General features: G+C 54.5%; 1 protein-coding gene across 3 annotated transcripts in view; it reads right to left on the reverse strand.

Annotated features, from left to right (window-relative positions):
- The window catches only part of prkd2 (protein kinase D2), a 116214-nt gene that overhangs the window by 48144 nt on the left and 43368 nt on the right, over positions 1-24702 (reverse strand). The gene's annotated exons all lie outside the window — the stretch shown is intronic.

Consider the following 24702-nt stretch of genomic DNA (forward strand, 5'->3'; position numbering starts at 1 on the left):
CAGCTCCATAGCGCATCCTAGATCACTGAGGCAGTGAGAGGCAGCTCCATAGCGCATCCTAGATCACTGAGGCAGTGAGAGACAGCTCCATAGCGCATCCTAGATCACTGAGGCAGTGCAGAGGCAGCTCCATAGTGCATCCTAGATCACTGAGGCAGTGCAGAGGCAGCTCCATAGCGCATCCTAGATCACTGAGACAGTGCAGAGACAGCTCCATAGCGCATCCTAGATCACTGAGGCAGTGCAGAGGCAGCTCCATAGCGCATCCTAGATCACTGAGACAGTGAGAGGCCGCTCCATAATGCATCCTAGATCACTGAGGCAGTGCAGAGACAGCTCCATAGTGCATCCTAGATCACTGAGACAGTGAGAGGCAGCTCCATAGCGCATCCTAGATCACTGAGGCAGTGCAGAGGCAGCTCCATAGCGCATCCTAGATCACTGAGACAGTGAGAGGCAGCTCCATAGCGCATCCTAGATCACTGAGGCAGTGAGAGGCAGCTCCATAGCGCATCCTAGATCACTGAGGCAGTGAGAGACAGCTCCATAGCGCATCCTAGATCACTGAGGCAGTGCAGAGGCAGCTCCATAGTGCATCCTAGATCACTGAGGCAGTACAGAGGCAGCTCCATAGCGCATCCTAGATCACTGAGACAGTGCAGAGACAGCTCCATAGCGCATCCTAGATCACTGAGGCAGTGCAGAGGCAGCTCCATAGCGCATCCTAGATCACTGAGACAGTGAGAGGCCGCTCCATAATGCATCCTAGATCACTGAGGCAGTGCAGAGACAGCTCCATAGTGCATCCTAGATCACTGAGGCAGTGCAGAGGCAGCTCCATAGCGCATCCTAGATCACTGAGGCAGCGCAGAGACAGCTCCATAGTGCATCCTAGATCACTGAGGCAGTGAGAGGCAGCTCCATAGTGCATCCTAGATCACTGAGGCAGTGCAGAGGCAGCTCCATAGTGCATCCAAGATCACTGAGACAGCGCAGAGACAGCTCCATAGTGCATCCTAGATCACTTAGGCAGTGAGAGGCAGCTCCATAGCGCATCCTAGATCACTGAGGCAGCGCAGAGACAGCTCCATAGTGCATCCTAGATCACTGAGGCAGTGAGAGGCAGCTCCATAGTGCATCCTAGATCACTGAGACAGTGAGAGGCAGCTCCATAGCGCATCCTAGATCACTGAGGCAGCGCAGAGACAGCTCCATAGTGCATCCTAGATCACTGAGGCAGTGAGAGGCAGCTCCATAGTGCATCCTAGATCACTGAGACAGTGACAGGCAGCTCCATAGCGCATCCTAGATCACTGAGGCAGTGCAGAGGCAGCTCCATAGCGCATCCTAGATCACTGAGACAGTGAGAGGCAGCTCCATAGCGCATCCTAGATCACTGAGGCAGTGAGAGGCAGCTCCATAGCGCATCCTAGATCACTGAGGCAGTGAGAGACAGCTCCATAGCGCATCCTAGATCACTGAGACAGTGCAGAGACAGCTCCATAGCGCATCCTAGATCACTGAGGCAGTGCAGAGGCAGCTCCATAGCGCATCCTAGATCACTGAGACAGTGAGAGGCCGCTCCATAATGCATCCTAGATCACTGAGGCAGTGCAGAGACAGCTCCATAGTGCATCCTAGATCACTGAGGCAGTGCAGAGGCAGCTCCATAGCGCATCCTAGATCACTGAGGCAGTGAGAGGCAGCTCCATAGTGCATCCGAGATCACTGAGACAGTGAGAGGCAGCTCCATAGCGCATCCTAGATCACTGAGGCAGTGCAGAGGCAGCTCCATAGCGCATCCTAGATCACGGAGGCAGCGCAGAGACAGCTCCATAGTGCATCCTAGATCACTGAGGCAGTGAGAGGCAGCTCCATAGTGCATCCTAGATCACTGAGACAGTGAGAGGCAGCTCCATAGCGCATCCTAGATCACTGAGGCAGTGCAGAGGCAGCTCCATAGCACATCCTAGATCACTGAGGCAGTGCAGAGACAGTTCCATAGTGCATCCTAGATCACTGAGGCAGTGCAGAGGCAGCTCCATAGTGCATCCTAGATCACTGAGGCAGCGCAGAGACAGCTCCATTGTGCATCCTAGATCACTGAGGCAGCGCAGAGACAGCTCCATAGCGCATCCTAGATCACTGAGGCAGTGAGAGGCAGCTCCATAGCGCATCCTAGATCACTGAGACAGTGCAGAGGCAGCTCCATAGCGCATCCTAGATCACTGAGGCAGCGCAGAGACAGCTCCATAGTGCATCCTAGATCACTGAGGCAGCGCAGAGGCATCTCAATAGCGCTTCCTAGATCACTGAGGCAGCGCAGAGGCAGCTCCATAGCACATCCTAGATCACGGAGGCAGTGCAGAGGCAGCTCCATAGCGCATCCTAGATCACTGAGGCAGTGAGAGACAGCTCCATAGCGCATCCTAGATCACTGAGGCAGCACAGAGACAGCTCCATAGCGCATCCTAGATCACTGAGGCAGTGCAGAGGCAGCTCCATAGCGCATCCTAGATCACTGAGGCAGTGAGAGACAGCTCCATAGCGCATCCTAGATCACTGAGGCAGTGAGAGACAGCTCCATAGCGCATCCTAGATCACTGAAGCAGCGCAGAGGCAGCTCCATAGCACATCCTAGATCACTGAGGCAGCGCAGAGGCAGCTCCATAGCGCATCCTAGATCACTGAGGCAGTGAGAGACAGCTCCATAGCGCATCCTAGATCACTGAGGCAGTGCAGAGGCAGCTCCATAGCGCATCCTAGATCACTGAGGCAGTGAGAGACAGCTCCATAGCGCTTCCTAGATCACTGAGGCAGCGCAGAGGCAGCTCCATAGCGCATCCTAGATCACTGAGGCAGTGAGAGGCAGCTCCATAGTGCATCCTAGATCACTGAGACAGTGAGAGGCAGCTCCATAGCGCATCCTAGATCACTGAGGCAGTGCAGAGGCAGCTCCATAGCGCATCCTAGATCACTGAGACAGTGAGAGGCAGCTCCATAGCGCATCCTAGATCACTGAGGCAGTGAGAGGCAGCTCCATAGCGCATCCTAGATCACTGAGGCAGTGAGAGACAGCTCCATAGCGCATCCTAGATCACTGAGGCAGTGCAGAGGCAGCTCCATAGTGCATCCTAGATCACTGAGGCAGTGCAGAGGCAGCTCCATAGCGCATCCTAGATCACTGAGACAGTGCAGAGACAGCTCCATAGCGCATCCTAGATCACTGAGGCAGTGCAGAGGCAGCTCCATAGCGCATCCTAGATCACTGAGACAGTGAGAGGCCGCTCCATAATGCATCCTAGATCACTGAGGCAGTGCAGAGACAGCTCCATAGTGCATCCTAGATCACTGAGACAGTGAGAGGCAGCTCCATAGCGCATCCTAGATCACTGAGGCAGTGCAGAGGCAGCTCCATAGCGCATCCTAGATCACTGAGACAGTGAGAGGCAGCTCCATAGCGCATCCTAGATCACTGAGGCAGTGAGAGGCAGCTCCATAGCGCATCCTAGATCACTGAGGCAGTGAGAGACAGCTCCATAGCGCATCCTAGATCACTGAGGCAGTGCAGAGGCAGCTCCATAGTGCATCCTAGATCACTGAGGCAGTACAGAGGCAGCTCCATAGCGCATCCTAGATCACTGAGACAGTGCAGAGACAGCTCCATAGCGCATCCTAGATCACTGAGGCAGTGCAGAGGCAGCTCCATAGCGCATCCTAGATCACTGAGACAGTGAGAGGCCGCTCCATAATGCATCCTAGATCACTGAGGCAGTGCAGAGACAGCTCCATAGTGCATCCTAGATCACTGAGGCAGTGCAGAGGCAGCTCCATAGCGCATCCTAGATCACTGAGGCAGCGCAGAGACAGCTCCATAGTGCATCCTAGATCACTGAGGCAGTGAGAGGCAGCTCCATAGTGCATCCTAGATCACTGAGGCAGTGCAGAGGCAGCTCCATAGTGCATCCTAGATCACTGAGACAGCGCAGAGACAGCTCCATAGTGCATCCTAGATCACTTAGGCAGTGAGAGGCAGCTCCATAGCGCATCCTAGATCACTGAGGCAGCGCAGAGACAGCTCCATAGTGCATCCTAGATCACTGAGGCAGTGAGAGGCAGCTCCATAGTGCATCCTAGATCACTGAGACAGTGAGAGGCAGCTCCATAGCGCATCCTAGATCACTGAGGCAGCGCAGAGACAGCTCCATAGTGCATCCTAGATCACTGAGGCAGTGAGAGGCAGCTCCATAGTGCATCCTAGATCACTGAGACAGTGACAGGCAGCTCCATAGCGCATCCTAGATCACTGAGGCAGTGCAGAGGCAGCTCCATAGCGCATCCTAGATCACTGAGACAGTGAGAGGCAGCTCCATAGCGCATCCTAGATCACTGAGGCAGTGAGAGGCAGCTCCATAGCGCATCCTAGATCACTGAGGCAGTGAGAGACAGCTCCATAGCGCATCCTAGATCACTGAGACAGTGCAGAGACAGCTCCATAGCGCATCCTAGATCACTGAGGCAGTGCAGAGGCAGCTCCATAGCGCATCCTAGATCACTGAGACAGTGAGAGGCCGCTCCATAATGCATCCTAGATCACTGAGGCAGTGCAGAGACAGCTCCATAGTGCATCCTAGATCACTGAGGCAGTGCAGAGGCAGCTCCATAGCGCATCCTAGATCACTGAGGCAGCGCAGAGACAGCTCAATAGTGCATCCTAGATCACTGAGGCAGTGAGAGGCAGCTCCATAGTGCATCCTAGATCACTGAGACAGTGAGAGGCAGCTCCATAGCGCATCCTAGATCACTGAGGCAGTGAGAGGCAGCTCCATAGTGCATCCTAGATCACTGAGACAGTGAGAGGCAGCTCCATAGCGCATCCTAGATCACTGAGGCAGTGCAGAGGCAGCTCCATAGCGCATCCTAGATCACTGAGACAGTGAGAGGCAGCTCCATAGCGCATCCTAGATCACTGAGGCAGTGAGAGGCAGCTCCATAGCGCATCCTAGATCACTGAGGCAGTGAGAGACAGCTCCATAGCGCATCCTAGATCACTGAGGCAGTGCAGAGGCAGCTCCATAGTGCATCCTAGATCACTGAGGCAGTACAGAGGCAGCTCCATAGCGCATCCTAGATCACTGAGACAGTGCAGAGACAGCTCCATAGCGCATCCTAGATCACTGAGGCAGTGCAGAGGCAGCTCCATAGCGCATCCTAGATCACTGAGACAGTGAGAGGCCGCTCCATAATGCATCCTAGATCACTGAGGCAGTGCAGAGACAGCTCCATAGTGCATCCTAGATCACTGAGGCAGTGCGGAGGCAGCTCCATAGTGCATCCTAGATCACTGAGACAGTGAGAGGCAGCTCCATAGTGCATCCTAGATCACTGAGACAGTGAGAGGCAGCTCCATAGTGCATCCTAGATCACTGAGGCAGTGAGAGGCAGCTCCATAGCGCATCCTAGATCACTGAGGCAGTGCAGAGGCAGCTCCATAGCGCATCCTAGATCACGGAGGCAGCGCAGAGACAGCTCCATAGTGCATCCTAGATCACTGAGGCAGTGAGAGGCAGATCCATAGTGCATCCTAGATCACTGAGACAGTGAGAGGCAGCTCCATAGCGCATCCTAGATCACTGAGGCAGTGCAGAGGCAGCTCCATAGCGCATCCTAGATCACTGAGGCAGTGCAGAGACAGTTCCATAGTGCATCCTAGATCACTGAGACAGTGAGAGGCAGCTCCATAGTGCATCCTAGATCACTGAGACAGTGAGAGGCAGCTCCATAGCGCATCCTAGATCACTGAGGCAGTGCAGAGACAGTTCCATAGTGCATCCTAGATCACTGAGGCAGTGCAGAGGCAGCTCCATAGTGCATCCTAGATCACTGAGACAGTGCAGAGGCAGCTCCATAGTGCATCCTAGATCACTGAGGCAGTGAGAGGCAGCTCCATAGTGCATCCTAGATCACTGAGACAGTGAGAGGCAGCTCCATAGTGCATCCTAGATCACTGAGACAGTGCAGAGGCAGCTCCATAGTGCATCCTAGATCACTGAGGCAGTGAGAGGCAGCTCCATAGTGCATCCGAGATCACTGAGACAGTGAGAGGCAGCTCCATAGCGCATCCTAGATCACTGAGGCAGTGCAGAGGCAGCTCCATAGCGCATCCTAGATCACGGAGGCAGCGCAGAGACAGCTCCATAGTGCATCCTAGATCACTGAGGCAGTGAGAGGCAGCTCCATAGTGCATCCTAGATCACTGAGACAGTGAGAGGCAGCTCCATAGCGCATCCTAGATCACTGAGGCAGTGCAGAGGCAGCTCCATAGCACATCCTAGATCACTGAGGCAGTGCAGAGACAGTTCCATAGTGCATCCTAGATCACTGAGGCAGTGCAGAGGCAGCTCCATAGTGCATCCTAGATCACTGAGGCAGCGCAGAGACAGCTCCATTGTGCATCCTAGATCACTGAGGCAGCGCAGAGACAGCTCCATAGCGCATCCTAGATCACTGAGGCAGTGAGAGGCAGCTCCATAGCGCATCCTAGATCACTGAGACAGCGCAGAGACAGCTCCATAGTGCATCCTAGATCACTGAGGCAGCGCAGAGGCATCTCAATAGCGCTTCCTAGATCACTGAGGCAGCGCAGAGGCAGCTCCATAGCACATCCTAGATCACGGAGGCAGTGCAGAGGCAGCTCCATAGCGCATCCTAGATCACTGAGGCAGTGAGAGACAGCTCCATAGCGCATCCTAGATCACTGAGGCAGCACAGAGACAGCTCCATAGCGCATCCTAGATCACTGAGGCAGTGCAGAGGCAGCTCCATAGCGCATCCTAGATCACTGAGGCAGTGAGAGACAGCTCCATAGCGCATCCTAGATCACTGAGGCAGTGAGAGACAGCTCCATAGCGCATCCTAGATCACTGAAGCAGCGCAGAGGCAGCTCCATAGCACATCCTAGATCACTGAGGCAGCGCAGAGGCAGCTCCATAGCGCATCCTAGATCACTGAGGCAGTGAGAGACAGCTCCATAGCGCATCCTAGATCACTGAGGCAGTGCAGAGGCAGCTCCATAGCGCATCCTAGATCACTGAGGCAGTGAGAGACAGCTCCATAGCGCATCCTAGATCACTGAGGCAGCGCAGAGGCAGCTCCATAGCGCATCCTAGATCACTGAGGCAGTGAGAGGCAGCTCCATAGTGCATCCTAGATCACTGAGACAGTGAGAGGCAGCTCCATAGCTCATCCTAGATCACTGAGGCAGTGCAGAGGCAGCTCCATAGCGCATCCTAGATCACTGAGACAGTGAGAGGCAGCTCCATAGCGCATCCTAGATCACTGAGGCAGTGAGAGGCAGCTCCATAGCGCATCCTAGATCACTGAGGCAGTGAGAGACAGCTCCATAGCGCATCCTAGATCACTGAGGCAGTGCAGAGGCAGCTCCATAGTGCATCCTAGATCACTGAGGCAGTGCAGAGGCAGCTCCATAGCGCATCCTAGATCACTGAGACAGTGCAGAGACAGCTCCATAGCGCATCCTAGATCACTGAGGCAGTGCAGAGGCAGCTCCATAGCGCATCCTAGATCACTGAGACAGTGAGAGGCCGCTCCATAATGCATCCTAGATCACTGAGGCAGTGCAGAGACAGCTCCATAGTGCATCCTAGATCACTGAGGCAGTGCAGAGGCAGCTCCATAGCGCATCCTAGATCACTGAGGCAGCGCAGAGACAGCTCCATAGTGCATCCTAGATCACTGAGGCAGTGAGAGGCAGCTCCATAGTGCATCCTAGATCACTGAGACAGTGAGAGGCAGCTCCATAGCGCATCCTAGATCACTGAGGCAGTGAGAGGCAGCTCCATAGTGCATCCTAGATCACTGAGACAGTGAGAGGCAGCTCCATAGCGCATCCTAGATCACTGAGGCAGTGCAGAGGCAGCTCCATAGCGCATCCTAGATCACTGAGACAGTGAGAGGCAGCTCCATAGCGCATCCTAGATCACTGAGGCAGTGAGAGGCAGCTCCATAGCGCATCCTAGATCACTGAGGCAGTGAGAGACAGCTCCATAGCGCATCCTAGATCACTGAGGCAGTGCAGAGGCAGCTCCATAGTGCATCCTAGATCACTGAGGCAGTACAGAGGCAGCTCCATAGCGCATCCTAGATCACTGAGACAGTGCAGAGACAGCTCCATAGCGCATCCTAGATCACTGAGGCAGTGCAGAGGCAGCTCCATAGCGCATCCTAGATCACTGAGACAGTGAGAGGCCGCTCCATAATGCATCCTAGATCACTGAGGCAGTGCAGAGACAGCTCCATAGTGCATCCTAGATCACTGAGGCAGTGCAGAGGCAGCTCCATAGCGCATCCTAGATCACTGAGGCAGCGCAGAGACAGCTCCATAGTGCATCCTAGATCACTGAGGCAGTGAGAGGCAGCTCCATAGTGCATCCTAGATCACTGAGACAGTGAGAGGCAGCTCCATAGCGCATCCTAGATCACTGAGGCAGTGCAGAGGCAGCTCCATAGCGCATCCTAGATCACTGAGGCAGTGCGGAGGCAGCTCCATAGTGCATCCTAGATCACTGAGACAGTGAGAGGCAGCTCCATAGTGCATCCTAGATCACTGAGACAGGGCAGAGGCAGCTCCATAGTGCATCCTAGATCACTGAGACAGTGAGAGGCAGCTCCATAGTGCATCCTAGATCACTGAGGCAGTGCAGAGGCAGCTCCATAGCGCATCCTAGATCACTGAGGCAGTGCAGAGGCAGCTCCATAGCGCATCCTAGATCACTGAGGCAGCGCAGAGACAGCTCCATAGTGCATCCTAGATCACTGAGGCAGTGAGAGGCAGCTCCATAGTGCATCCTAGATCACTGAGACAGTGAGAGGCAGCTCCATAGCGCATCCTAGATCACTGAGGCAGTGCAGAGGCAGCTCCATAGCGCATCCTAGATCACTGAGACAGTGAGAGGCAGCTCCATAGCGCATCCTAGATCACTGAGGCAGTGAGAGGCAGCTCCATAGTGCATCCTAGATCACTGAGGCAGTGCGGAGGCAGCTCCATAGTGCATCCTAGATCACTGAGGCAGTGCAGAGGCAGCTCCATAGTGCATCCTAGATCACTGAGACAGCGCAGAGACAGCTCCATAGTGCATCCTAGATCACTTAGGCAGTGAGAGGCAGCTCCATAGCGCATCCTAGATCACTGAGGCAGCGCAGAGACAGCTCCATAGTGCATCCTAGATCACTGAGGCAGTGAGAGGCAGCTCCATAGTGCATCCTAGATCACTGAGACAGTGAGAGGCAGCTCCATAGCGCATCCTAGATCACTGAGGCAGCGCAGAGACAGCTCCATAGTGCATCCTAGATCACTGAGGCAGTGAGAGGCAGCTCCATAGTGCATCCTAGATCACTGAGACAGTGACAGGCAGCTCCATAGCGCATCCTAGATCACTGAGGCAGTGCAGAGGCAGCTCCATAGCGCATCCTAGATCACTGAGACAGTGAGAGGCAGCTCCATAGCGCATCCTAGATCACTGAGGCAGTGAGAGGCAGCTCCATAGCGCATCCTAGATCACTGAGGCAGTGAGAGACAGCTCCATAGCGCATCCTAGATCACTGAGACAGTGCAGAGACAGCTCCATAGCGCATCCTAGATCACTGAGGCAGTGCAGAGGCAGCTCCATAGCGCATCCTAGATCACTGAGACAGTGAGAGGCCGCTCCATAATGCATCCTAGATCACTGAGGCAGTGCAGAGACAGCTCCATAGTGCATCCTAGATCACTGAGGCAGTGCAGAGGCAGCTCCATAGCGCATCCTAGATCACTGAGGCAGCGCAGAGACAGCTCCATAGTGCATCCTAGATCACTGAGGCAGTGAGAGGCAGCTCCATAGTGCATCCTAGATCACTGAGACAGTGAGAGGCAGCTCCATAGCACATCCTAGATCACTGAGGCAGTGCAGAGGCAGCTCCATAGTGCATCCTAGATCACTGAGACAGTGAGAGGCAGCTCCATAGCGCATCCTAGATCACTGAGGCAGTGCGGAGGCAGCTCCATAGTGCATCCTAGATCACTGAGACAGTGAGAGGCAGCTCCATAGTGCATCCTAGATCACTGAGACAGTGAGAGGCAGCTCCATAGTGCATCCTAGATCACTGAGGCAGTGAGAGGCAGCTCCATAGCGCATCCTAGATCACTGAGGCAGTGCAGAGGCAGCTCCATAGCGCATCCTAGATCACGGAGGCAGCGCAGAGACAGCTCCATAGTGCATCCTAGATCACTGAGGCAGTGAGAGGCAGCTCCATAGTGCATCCTAGATCACTGAGACAGTGAGGGGCAGCTCCATAGCGCATCCTAGATCACTGAGGCAGTGCAGAGACAGTTCCATAGTGCATCCTAGATCACTGAGACAGTGAGAGGCAGCTCCATAGTGCATCCTAGATCACTGAGACAGTGAGAGGCAGCTCCATAGCGCATCCTAGATCACTGAGGCAGTGCAGAGACAGTTCCATAGTGCATCCTAGATCACTGAGGCAGTGCAGAGGCAGCTCCATAGTGCATCCTAGATCACTGAGACAGTGCAGAGGCAGCTCCATAGCGCATCCTAGATCACTGAGGCAGCGCAGAGACAGCTCCATAGCGCATCCTAGATCACTGAAGCAGTGCAGAGGCAGCTCCATAGCGCATCCTAGATCACTGAGGCAGCTCCATAGCGCATCCTGGATCACTGAGGCTGTGCGGAGGCAGCTCCATAGTGCATCCTAGATCACTGAGGTAGTGCGGAGGCAGCTCCATAGTGCATCCTAGATCACTGAGGCAGCGCAGAGGCAGCTCCATAGCGCATCCTAGATCACTGAGGCAGTGCAGAGGCAGCTCCATAGCGCATCCTAGATCACTGAGGCAGTGAGAGACAGCTCCATAGCGCATCCTAGATCACTGAGACAGTGCAGAGACAGCTCCATAGCGCATCCTAGATCACTGAGGCAGTGCAGAGGCAGCTCCATAGCGCATCCTAGATCATTGAGACAGTGAGAGGCCGCTCCATAATGCATCCTAGATCACTGAGGCAGTGGAGAGACAGCTCCATAGTGCATCCTAGATCACTGAGGCAGTGCAGAGGCAGCTCCATAGCGCATCCTAGATCACTGAGGCAGCGCAGAGACAGCTCCATAGTGCATCCTAGATCACTGAGGCAGTGAGAGGCAGCTCCATAGTGCATCCTAGATCACTGAGACAGTGAGAGGCAGCTCCATAGCGCATCCTAGATCACTGAGGCAGTGCAGAGGCAGCTCCATAGTGCATCCTAGATCACTGAGACAGTGCAGAGGCAGCTCCATAGCGCATCCTAGATCACTGAGGCAGCGCAGAGACAGCTCCATAGCGCATCCTAGATCACTGAGGCAGTGAGAGGCAGCTCCATAGCGCATCCTAGATCACTGAGACAGTGCAGAGGCAGCTCCATAGCGCATCCTAGATCACTGAGGCAGCGCAGAGACAGCTCCATAGTGCATCCTAGATCACTGAGGCAGTGCAGAGACAGTTCCATAGTGCATCCTAGATCACTGAGGCAGCGCAGAGACAGCTCCATAGCGCATCCTAGATCACTGAGGCAGTGAGAGGCAGCTCCATAGCGCATCCTAGATCACTGAGACAGTGCAGAGGAAGCTCCATAGCGCATCCTAGATCACTGAGGCAGCGCAGAGACAGCTCCATAGTGCATCCTAGATCACTGAGGCAGCGCAGAGGCATCTCAATAGCGCTTCCTAGATCACTGAGGCAGCGCAGAGGCAGCTCCATAGCACATCCTAGATCACGGAGGCAGTGCAGAGGCAGCTCCATAGCGCATCCTAGATCACTGAGGCAGTGAGAGACAGCTCCATAGCGCATCCTAGATCACTGAGGCAGCGCAGAGACAGCTCCATAGCGCATCCTAGATCACTGAGGCAGTGCAGAGGCAGCTCCATAGCGCATCCTAGATCACTGAGGCAGTGAGAGGCAGCTCCATAGCGCATCCTAGATCACTGAGGCAGTGAGAGACAGCTCCATAGCGCATCCTAGATCACTGAGGCAGTGAGAGGCAGCTCCATAGCACATCCTAGATCACTGAGGCAGCGCAGAGGCAGCTCCATAGCGCATCCTAGATCACTGAGGCAGTGCAGAGGCAGCTCCATAGCGCATCCTAGATCACTGAGGCAGTGAGAGACAGCTCCATAGCGCATCCTAGATCACTGAGGCAGCGCAGAGGCAGCTCCATAGCGCATCCTAGATCACTGAGGCAGTGAGAGACAGCTCCATAGCGCATCCTAGATCACTGAGGCAGTGCAGAGGCAGCTCCATAGCGCATCCTAGATCACTGAAGCAGCGCAGAGGCAGTTCCATAGCACATCCTAGATCACTGAGGCAGCGCAGAGGCAGCTCCATAGCGCATCCTAGATCACAGAGGCAGTGCGGAGGCAGCTCCATAGCGCATCCTAGATCACTGAGGCAGCGCAGAGGCAGCTCCATAGCGCATCCTAGATCACTGAGGCAGTGCAGAGGCAGCTCCATAGCGCATCCTAGATCACTGAGGCAGCTCCATAGCGCATCCTGGATCACTGAGGCTGTGCGGAGGCAGCTCCATAGTGCATCCTAGATCACTGAGGTAGTGCGGAGGCAGCTCCATAGTGCATCCTAGATCACTGAGGCAGTGCAGAGGCAGCTCCATAGTGCATCCTAGATCACTGAGACAGTGCAGAGGCAGCTCCATAGCGCATCCTAGATCACTGAGGCAGCGCAGAGACAGCTCCATAGTGCATCCTAGATCACTGAGGCAGTGAGAGGCAGATCCATAGTGCATCCTAGATCACTGAGACAGTGAGAGGCAGCTCCATAGCGCATCCTAGATCACTGAGGCAGTGCAGAGGCAGCTCCATAACGCATCCTAGATCACTGAGACAGTGAGAGGCAGCTCCATAGCGCATCCTAGATCACTGAGGCAGTGAGAGGCAGCTCCATAGCGCATCCTAGATCACTGAGGCAGTGAGAGACAGCTCCATAGCGCATCCTAGATCACTGAGACAGTGCAGAGACAGCTGCATAGCGCATCCTAGATCACTGAGGCAGTGCAGAGGCAGCTCCATAGCGCATCCTAGATCACTGAGACAGTGAGAGGCCGCTCCATAATGCATCCTAGATCACTGAGGCAGTGCAGAGGCAGCTCCATAGCGCATCCTAGATCACTGAGGCAGCGCAGAGACAGCTCCATAGTGCATCCTAGATCACTGAGGCAGTGAGAGGCAGCTCCATAGTGCATCCTAGATCACTGAGAGAGTGAGAGGCAGCTCCATAGCGCATCCTAGATCACTGAGGCAGTGCAGAGGCAGCTCCATAGCGCATCCTAGATCACTGAGGCAGTGCGGAGGCAGCTCCATAGTGCATCCTAGATCACTGAGACAGTGAGAGGCAGCTCCATAGTGCATCCTAGATCACTGAGACAGGGCAGAGGCAGCTCCATAGTGCATCCTAGATCACTGAGACAGTGAGAGGCAGCTCCATAGTGCATCCTAGATCACTGAGACAGTGCAGAGGCAGCTCCATAGTGCATCCTAGATCACTGAGGCAGTGAGAGGCAGCTCCATAGTGCATCCTAGATCACTGAGACAGTGAGAGGCAGCTCCATAGCGCATCCTAGATCACTGAGGCAGTGCAGAGGCAGCTCCATAGCGCATCCTAGATCACGGAGGCAGCGCAGAGACAGCTCCATAGTGCATCCTAGATCACTGAGGCAGTGAGAGGCAGCTCCATAGTGCATCCTAGATCACTGAGACAGTGAGAGGCAGCTCCATAGCGCATCCTAGATCACTGAGGCAGTGCAGAGGCAGCTCCATAGCACATCCTAGATCACTGAGGCAGCGCAGAGACAGCTCCATAGTGCATCCTAGATCACTGAGGCAGCGCAGAGACAGCTCCATAGCGCATCCTAGATCACTGAGGCAGTGAGAGGCAGCTCCATAGCGCATCCTAGATCACTGAGACAGTGCAGAGGCAGCTCCATAGCGCATCCTAGATCACTGAGGCAGCGCAGAGACAGCTCCATAGTGCATCCTAGATCACTGAGGCAGCGCAGAGGCATCTCAATAGCGCTTCCTAGATCACTGAGGCAGCGCAGAGGCAGCTCCATAGCACATCCTAGATCACGGAGGCAGTGCAGAGGCAGCTCCATAGCGCATCCTAGATCACTGAGGCAGTGAGAGACAGCTCCATAGCGCATCCTAGATCACTGAGGCAGCACAGAGACAGCTCCATAGCGCATCCTAGATCACTGAGGCAGTGCAGAGGCAGCTCCATAGCGCATCCTAGATCACTGAGGCAGTGAGAGACAGCTCCATAGCGCATCCTAGATCACTGAGGCAGTGAGAGACAGCTCCATAGCGCATCCTAGATCACTGAAGCAGCGCAGAGGCAGCTCCATAGCACATCCTAGATCACTGAGGCAGCGCAGAGGCAGCTCCATAGCGCATCCTAGATCACTGAGGCAGTGAGAGACAGCTCCATAGCGCATCCTAGATCACTGAGGGAGTGCAGAGGCAGCTCCATAGCGCATCCTAGATCACTGAGGCAGTGAGAGACAGCTCCATAGCGCATCCTAGATCGCTGAGGCAGCGCGGAGGCAGCTCCATAGCGCATCCTAGATCACTGAGGCAGTGAGAGGCAGCTCCATAGTGCATCCTAGATCACTGAGACAGTGAGAGGCAGCTCCATAGCGCATCCTAGATCACTGAGGCAGTGCAGAGGCAGCTCCATAGCGCATCCTAGATCACTGAGACAGTGAGAGGCAGCTCCATAGCGCATCCTAGATCACTGAGGCAGTGAGAGGCAGCTCCATAGCGCATCCTAGATCACTGAGGCAGTGAGAGACAGCTCCATAGCGCATCCTAGATCACTGAGGCAGTGCAGAGGCAGCTCCATAGCGCATCCTAGATCACTGAGACAGTGCAGAGACAGCTCCATAGCGCATCCTAGATCACTGAGGCAGTGCAGAGGCAGCTCCATAGCGCATCCTAGATCACTGAGGCAGTGAGAGACAGCTCCATAGCGCATCCTAGATCACTGAGGCAGCACAGAGACAGCTCCATAGCGCATCCTAGATCACTGAGGCAGTGCAGAGGCAGCTCCATAGCGCATCCTAGATCACTGAGGCAGTGAGAGACAGCTCCATAGCGCATCCTAGATCACTGAGGCAGTGAGAGACAGCTCCATAGCGCATCCTAGATCACTGAAGCAGCGCAGAGGCAGCTCCATAGCACATCCTAGATCACTGAGGCAGCGCAGAGGCAGCTCCATAGCGCATCCTAGATCACTGAGGCAGTGAGAGACAGCTCCATAGCGCATCCTAGATCACTGAGGGAGTGCAGAGGCAGCTCCATAGCGCATCCTAGATCACTGAGGCAGTGAGAGACAGCTCCATAGCGCATCCTAGATCGCTGAGGCAGCGCGGAGGCAGCTCCATAGCGCATCCTAGATCACTGAGGCAGTGAGAGGCAGCTCCATAGTGCATCCTAGATCACTGAGACAGTGAGAGGCAGCTCCATAGCGCATCCTAGATCACTGAGGCAGTGCAGAGGCAGCTCCATAGCGCATCCTAGATCACTGAGACAGTGAGAGGCAGCTCCATAGCGCATCCTAGATCACTGAGGCAGTGAGAGGCAGCTCCATAGCGCATCCTAGATCACTGAGGCAGTGAGAGACAGCTCCATAGCGCATCCTAGATCACTGAGGCAGTGCAGAGGCAGCTCCATAGCGCATCCTAGATCACTGAGACAGTGCAGAGACAGCTCCATAGCGCATCCTAGATCACTGAGGCAGTGCAGAGGCAGCTCCATAGCGCATCCTAGATCACTGAGACAGTGAGAGGCCGCTCCATAATGCATCCTAGATCACTGAGGCAGTGCAGAGACAGCTCCATAGTGCATCCTAGATCACTGAGGCAGTGCAGAGGCAGCTCCATAGCGCATCCTAGATCACTGAGGCAGCGCAGAGACAGCTCCATAGTGCATCCTAGATCACTGAGGCAGTGAGAGGCAGCTCCATAGTGCATCCTAGATCACTGAGACAGTGAGAGGCAGCTCCATAGCGCATCCTAGATCACTGAGGCAGTGCAGAGGCAGCTCCATAGCGCATCCTAGATCACTGAGGCAGTGCGGAGGCAGCTCCATAGTGCATCCTAGATCACTGAGACAGTGAGAGGCAGCTCCATAGTGCATCCTAGATCACTGAGACAGGGCAGAGGCAGTTCCATAGTGCATCCTAGATCACTGAGACAGTGAGAGGCAGCTCCATAGTGCATCCTAGATCACTGAGACAGTGCAGAGGCAGCTCCATAGTGCATCCTAGATCACTGAGGCAGTGAGAGGCAGCTCCATAGTGCATCCTAGATCACTGAGACAGTGAGAGGCAGCTCCATAGCGCATCCTAGATCACTGAGGCAGTGCAGAGACAGCTCCATAGTGCATCCTAGATCACTGAGACAGTGAGAGACAGCTCCATAGCGCATCCTAGATCACTGAGGCAGTGAGAGGCAGCTCCATAGCGCATCCTAGATCACTGAGGCAGTGCAGAGGAGGCTCCATAGCGCATCCTAGATCACGGAGGCAGCGCAGAGACAGCTCCATAGTGCATCCTAGATCACTGAGGCAGTGAGAGGCAGCTCCATAGTGCATCCTAGATCACTGAGACAGTGAGAGGCAGCTCCATAGCGCATCCTAGATCACTGAGGCAGTGCAGAGGCAGCTCCATAGCGCATCCTAGATCACTGAGGCAGTGCAGAGACAGTTCCATAGTGCATCCTAGATCACTGAGGCAGTGCAGAGGCAGCTCCATAGTGCATCCTAGATCACTGAGGCAGTGAGAGGCAGCTCCATAGTGCATCCTAGATCACTGAGGCAGCGCAGAGACAGCTCCATAGTGCATCCTAGATCACTGAGGCAGCGCAGAGACAGCTCCATAGCGCATCCTAGATCACTGAGGCAGTGAGAGGCAGCTCCATAGCGCATCCTAGATCACTGAGACAGTGCAGAGGCAGCTCCATAGCGCATCCTAGATCACTGAGGCAGCGCAGAGGCATCTCAATAGCGCTTCCTGGATCACTGAGGCAGCGCAGAGGCAGCTCCATAGCACATCCTAGATCACAGAGGCAGTGCAGAGGCAGCTCCATAGCGCATCCTAGATCACTGAGGCAGTGAGAGACAGCTCCATAGCGCATCCTAGATCACTGAGGCAGCGCAGAGACAGCTCCATAGCGCATCCTAGATCGCTGAGGCAGTGCAGAGGCAGCTCCATAGCGCATCCTAGATCACTGAGGCAGTGAGAGACAGCTCCATAGCGCATCCTAGATCACTGAGGCAGCTCCATAGCGCATCCTGGATCACTGAGGCAGTGCGGAGGCAGCTCCATAGCGCATCCTAGATCACTGAGGCAGTGAGAGACAGCTCCATAGCGCATCCTAGATCACTGAGGCAGCGCAGAGGCAGCTCCATAGTGCATCCTAGATCACTGAGGCAGTGCAGAGGCAGCTCCATAGTGCATCCTAGATCACTGAGGCAGTGCAGAGGCAGCTCCATAGCGCATCCTAGATCACTGAGGCAGTGCAGAGACAGCTCCATAGCGCTTCCTAGATCACTGAGGCAGCGCAGAGACAGCTCCATAGCGCATCCTAGATCACTGAGGCAGTGCAGAGACAGCTCCATAGCGCTTCCTAGATCACTGAGGCAGTGAGAGACAGCTCCATAGCGCATCCTAGATCACTGAGGCAGTGCAGAGACAGCTCCATAGCGCATCCTAGATCACTGAGGCAGTGCAGAGACAGCTCCATAGCGCTTCCTAGATCACTGAGGCAGCTCCATAGCACATCCTAGATCACTGACGCAGTGAGAGGCAGCTCCATAGCGCATCCTAGATCACTGAGGCAGTGAGAGACAGCTCCATAGCGCATCCTAGATCACTGAGGCAGCGCAGAGGCAGCTCCATAGCGCATCCTAGATCACTGAAGCAGTGAGAGACAGCTCCATAGCGCATCCTAGATCACTGAGACAGTGAGAGGCAGCTCCATAGTGCATCCTAGATCACTGAAGCAGCGCAGAGGCAGCTCCATAGCACATCCTAGATCACTGAGGCAGCGCAGAGACAGCTCCATAGCGCATCCTAGATCACTGAGGCAGCTCCATAGCGCATCCTAGATCACTGAGGCAGTGAGAGGCAGCTCCATAGCGCATCCTAGATCACTGAGACAGTGAGAGGCAGCTCCATAGCGCATCCTAGATCACTGAGGCAGTGCAGAGACAGCTCCATAGCGCATCCTAGATCACTGAGGCAGTGCAGAGGCAGCTCCATAGCGCTTCCTAGATCACTGAGGCAGTGCGGAGGCAGCTCCATAGCGCATCCTAGATCACTGAGGCAGCGCAGAGGCAGCTCCATAGCGCATCCTAGATCACTGAAGCAGTGAGAGACAGCTCCATAGCGCATCCTAGATCACTGAGGCAGTGAGAGACAGCTCCATAGCGCATCCTAGATCACTGAGACAGTGAGAGACAGCTCCATAGCGCATCCTAGATCACTGAGACAGTGAGAGGCAGCTCCATAGTGCATCCTAGATCACTGAAGCAGCGCAGAGGCAGCTCCATAGCACATCCTAGATCACTGAGGCAGCGCAGAGACAGCTCCATAGCGCATCCTAGATCACTGAGGCAGCTCCATAGCGCATCCTAGATCACTGAGGCAGTGAGAGGCAGCTCCATAGCGCATCCTAGATCACTGAGGCAGTGCAGAGACAGCTCCATAGCGCATCCTAGATCACTGAGGCAGTGCAGAGGCAGCTCCATAGCGCTTCCTAGATCACTGAGGCAGTGCGGAGGCAGCTCCATAGCGCATCCTAGATCACTGAGGCAGCGCAGAGGCAGCTCCATAGTGCATCCTAGATCACTGAGGCAGTGCAGAGACAGATCCATAGCGCTTCCTAGATCACTGAGGCAGCTCCATAGCGCATCCTAGATCACTGAGGCAGTGAGAGGCAGCTCCATAGGGCATCCTAGATCACTGAGGCTGTGCGGAGGCAGCTCCATAGTGCATCCTAGATCACTGAAGCAGTGCGGAGGCAGCTCCATAGCGCATCCTAGATCACTGAGGCAGCGCAGAGACAGCTCCATAGCGCATCCTAGATCACTGAGGCAGTGAGAGGCAGCTCCATAGCGCATCCTAGATCACTGAGACAGTGAGAGGCAGCTCCATAGCGCATCCTAGATCACTGAGACAGTGAGAGGCAGCTCCATAGCGCATCCTGGATCACTGAGGCAGTGCGGAGGCAGCTCCATAGCGCATCCTAGATCACTGAGGCAGTGCGGAGGCAGCTCCATAGCGCATCTTAGATCACTGAGGCAGCGCAGAGGCAGCTCCATAGCGCATCCTAGATCACTGAGGCAGCGCAGAGACAGCTTCATAGCGCTTCCTAGATCACTGAGGCAGTGCAGAGATTAAGACTCCATAGCGCAACCCCAGTGTTCGGGCAGTGCAGAGGCAGCACTGCAGAGTATCCCCAGTGACAGGGCAGTGCACTGGCAGCAATGCAGAATATCCCCAGTGACAGGACAGTGCAGAGGCAGCACTGCAGAGTATTCCCAGTGACAGGGTAGTGCAGAGGCAGCACTGCAGAGTATCCCCAGTGACAGGCCAGTGCAGAGGCAGCACTGCAGAGTATTCCCAGTGACAGGGCAGTGCAGAGTCAGCACTGCAGAGTATCCCCAGTGACAGGGCAGTGCACTGGCAGCACTGCAGAATATCCCCAGTGACAGGGCAGTGCAGAGGCAGCACTGCAGAGTATTCCCAGTGACAGGGCAGTGCAGAGTCAGCACTGCCGAGTATTCCCAGTGACAGGGCAGTGCAGAGGCAGCACTGCAGAGTATCCCCAGTGACAGGGCAGTGCACTGGCAGCACTGCAGAATATCCCCAGTGACAGGGCAGTGCAGAGGCAGCACTGCAGAGTATCCCCAGTGACAGGGCAGTGCACTGGCAGCACTGCAGATTATTCCCAGTGACAGGGCAGTGCAGAGGCAGCACTGCACAATATCCCCAGTGACAGGGCAGTGCAGAGGCAGCACTGCAGAGTATTCCCAGTGACAGGGCAGTGCAGAGGCAGCACTGCAGAATATCCCCAGTGACAGGGCAGTGCAGAGGCAGCACTGCAGAGTATCCCCAGTGACAGGGCAGTGCAGAGGCAGCACTGCAGAGTATCCCCAGTGACAGGGCAGTGCACTGGCAGCACTGCAGATTATTCCCAGTGACAGGGCAGTGCAGAGGCAGCACTGCACAATATCCCCAGTGACAGGGCAGTGCAGAGGCAGCACTGCAGAGTATTCCCAGTGACAGGGCAGTGCAGAGGCAGCACTGCACAATATCCCCAGTGACAGGGCAGTGCAGAGGCAGCACTGCAGAGTATTCCCAGTGACAGGGCAGTGCAGAGGCAGCACTGCAGAATATCCCCAGTGACAGGGCAGTGCAGAGGCAGCACTGCAGAGTATCCCCAGTGACAGGGCAGTGCACTGGCAGCACTGCAGATTATTCCCAGTGACAGGGCAGTGCAGAGGCAGCACTGCACAATATCCCCAGTGACAGGGCAGTGCAGAGGCAGCACTGCAGAGTATTCCCAGTGACAGGGCAGTGCAGAGGCAGCACTGCAGAATATCCCCAGTGACAGGGCAGTGCAGAGGCAGCACTGCAGAGTATCCCCAGTGACAGGGCAGTGCACTGGCAGCACTGCAGATTATTCCCAGTGACAGGGCAGTGCAGAGGCAGCACTGCACAATATCCCCAGTGACAGGGCAGTGCAGAGGCAGCACTGCAGAGTATTCCCAGTGACAGGGCAGTGCAGAGGCAGCACTGCACAATATCCCCAGTGACAGGGCAGTGCAGAGGCAGCACTGCAGAGTATTCCCAGTGACAGGGCAGTGCAGAGGCAGCACTGCAGAATATCCCCAGTGACAGGGCAGTGCAGAGGCAGCACTGCAGAGTATCCCCAGTGACAGGGCAGTGCACTGGCAGCACTGCAGATTATTCCCAGTGACAGGGCAGTGCAGAGGCAGCACTGCACAATATCCCCAGTGACAGGGCAGTGCAGAGGCAGCACTGCAGAGTATTCCCAGTGACAGGGCAGTGCAGAGGCAGCACTGCAGAATATCCCCAGTGACAGGACAGTCCAGAGGCAGCACTGCAGAATATCCCCAGTGACAGGGCAGTGCAGAGACAGCACTGCAGAATATCCCCAGTGACAGGACAGTCCAGAGGCAGCACTGCAGAGTATTCCCAGTGACAGGGCAGTGCAGAGGCTGCTCCATAGTGTAGGGTATCCCAAGGCAGAATATATACCTCTGCGGTAAAATAACTGAGTGCAAAAGGCCCCTGAAATATCCTTCACTTGGAATTCAGGCATATCTATCCCACTATGAAGACTCTGCAACACTTTTGTTCCATGCTCACCCTATTAAACCCAGCAACGGCAGGTATGTCTCCCCAAGTGAGAAAACTATTCAATATTTGGCACCGACTGAGCAGAGAGCGAGGGTGCACAAGAGATTCGTTAATCAGTTTCAATCGGACAAGAGCAGAGAGATTTTATCTGGATTTCCAAAACCAAGCCACAGTATAGAAGTGAACATGAGCTCAGTCCTGGCAACAACACAACAGTCTGGGAGAAAGAAAGAGGCTTTTATTCCACTAGGTATCGTTCTGTTCGGGAGCCTCCCCCAACTTAACAGAGCTCCTCATTGCACGATTCAGCTGAGAACCTTATCTGGGAATCAGCGTCATTAGCTTACTGACAATGGATAGAAAGATCCCACACGGCTTTTACAACCAAAGCTGTGCTGGGAAATGGAATAGCTATTCATTGCTAGCACAGAGTGCCATTGTGAAGCACTCTCAGGACAGGTACAGCACGGGGCTAGATACTGGGTAAAGCTCCCTTTACAGTGTCCCCATCAAACACTCTCAGGACAGGTACAGCACGGGGTTAGATACAGGGTAAAGCTCCCTCTACAGTGTCCCCATCAAACACTCCCAGGACAGGTACAGCACGGGGTTAGATACAGAGTAAAGCTCCCTCTACACTGTCCCCATCAAACACTCCCAGGACAGGTACAGCATGGGGTTAGATACAGAGTAAAGCACCCTCTACACTGTCCCCATCAAACACTCCCAGGACAGGTACACCACGGGGTTAGATACAGAGTAAAGCTCCCTCTACACTGTCCCCATCTAACACCCCCAGGACAGGTACAGCACGGGGTTAGATACAGAGTAAAGCTCCCTCTACACTGTCCCCATCTAACACCCCCAGGACAGGTACAGCACGGGGTTAGATACAGAGTAAAGCTCTCTCTACACTGTCCCCATCAAACACCCCCAGGACAGGTACAGCACGGGGTTAGATACAGAGTAAAGCTCCCTCTACACTGTCCCCATCTAACACCCCCAGGACAGGTACAGCATGGGGTTAGATAAAGAGTAAAGCTCTCTCTACACTGTCCCCATCAAACACTCCCAGGCAGGTACAGCACGGGTTTAGATACAGAGTAAAGCTCCCTCTACACTGTCCCCATCAAACACTCCCAGGACAGGTACAGCACGGGTTTAGATACAGAGTAAAGCTCCCTCTACACTGTCCCCATCAAACACTCTCAGGACAGGTACAGCACGGGGTTAGATACAGAGTAAAGCTCCCTCTACACTGTCCCCATCAAACACTCCCAGGACAGGTACAGCACGGGGTTAGATACAGAGTAAAGCTCCCTCTACACTGTCCCCATCAAACACTCTCAGGACAGGTACAGCACGGGGTTAGATACAGAGTAAAGCTCCCTCCACGCTGTCCCCATCAAACACTCCCAGGACAGGTACAGCACGGGGTTAGATACAGAGTAAAGCTCCCTCTACACTGTCCCCATCAAACACTCTCAGGACAGGTACAGCACGGGGTTAGATACAGAGTAAAGCTCCCTCCACGCTGTCCCCATCAAACACTCTCAAGACAGGTACAGCACGGGGTTAGATACAGAGTAAAGCTCCCTCTACACTGTCCCCATCAAACACTCCCAGGACAGGTACAGCACGGGGTTAGATACAGAGTAAAGCTCCCTCTACACTGTCCCCATCAAACACTCCCAGGACTGGTGCAGCACGGGGTTAGATACAGAGTAAAGCTCCCTCCACGCTGTCCCCATCAAACACTCTCAGGACAGGTACAGCACGGGGTTAGATACAGAGTAAAGCTCCCTCTACACTGTCCCCATCAAACACTCCCAGGACAGGTGCAGCACGGGGTTAGATACAGAGTAAAGCTCCCTCTACACTGTCCCCATCAAACACTCCCAGGACAGGTACAACACGTTGCAATAACCCCTCATTCCTCTAAATTCCAATGGGCACAGATTCAACTTTTCCTCATTCGACCAAACCCTCATTCCAGGATTCAGTCAAGTGAACCTTCCCTAATCTGCTTCCAATGCGAGTCTACCCCTTCAGCCTGGGGCAGGGACCTCTTCCTTCCCCCTTCCCGGATCCTGGCTCAGCACGGGGGCGTCTCTGAAGGTGATCACTTCTTGGCTCCTTCTCACATGACGCTGCTGACACCCAAAACACTGCCCGAACCAAAAGAAGAGAGGGAACTTGACTTGCAGAGAAAGCAGCGAGCAAAACCACGCGATAGAGGAAGCACAGACTTCCTGCTGCAGAACAAAAAAAAAAGCAGCAAATTGCAGATGAAAAATAACCCCCACCCCACCACCACCACCTAACCCGACCCTCCAGTCAGAGTAGCTTCAACAAAATCTGGGCCGTTTACAGAATTAAAACAGACCGTGCAGCAATTGGGATTCCTGGCCACGCTCCGTTCCATAACATTCTCTTATTCCCGAAGAGCCCATCAAACCTCCCCATCAACGCATTTGCATTATTCGCCTCAACGGCTTGTGGTAGTCAGTCCCACATTCGAAACCCACGCAGACACGGGGAGAACGTGCAGACTGCGCACAGACAGTGACCCAAGCCGGGAATCGAACCTGGGTCCCTGGCGCTGTAAGCAACAGTGCTAACCACCGTGCCGCCTAATGAGAATCGCCGCTGATCGGATTGTGGCATTAACTCTGCTTTCGCGTCTGCTCCTGCACCCCCCCCACCCCCAATAACTTTCCTTGTCGAACAAACATCTGGCTAACTCAGTCTGAAGCATACTCAACGACCCAGTCCCCACAGATCACTGGGAAAGAGACCCCAAAATACTAACCACCCTGTCATCAAACAGAGGCCGGATCTGTGCAAAGCCAGCACAGCTAACCTTTGTACAACTCGTTTCAAAACATCATCATGACGTCCCAATAAACACTACAGGCCACATTCCAGAAGTGCAGCCACTGGTGTAATGGGAGAGATGCGTCAGCCAAGTTTGTACACAACAAGATCCCACAGGCAGCAACGAGATCAGCTATTTTAGCAGCTTTGGTTGCGGGATAAGTATCGAACACATCCTGCTCTGCCCTTGTTCAAATCATATTTAATAAATCATAAAAGAGGAGCGGTGAGGAATAATCAAATTAACTGAAGTATTTAATTCAGCAATTGGTCAGTGGCCAAGTCGGAGCCTAGGTTCTCCTAGAGTTAGAATCACGACAGTAGTT

The sequence above is a fragment of the Scyliorhinus torazame genome, chromosome 25 (genome assembly GCF_047496885.1).
Source record: "Scyliorhinus torazame isolate Kashiwa2021f chromosome 25, sScyTor2.1, whole genome shotgun sequence".
NCBI lineage: Eukaryota > Metazoa > Chordata > Chondrichthyes > Carcharhiniformes > Scyliorhinidae > Scyliorhinus > Scyliorhinus torazame.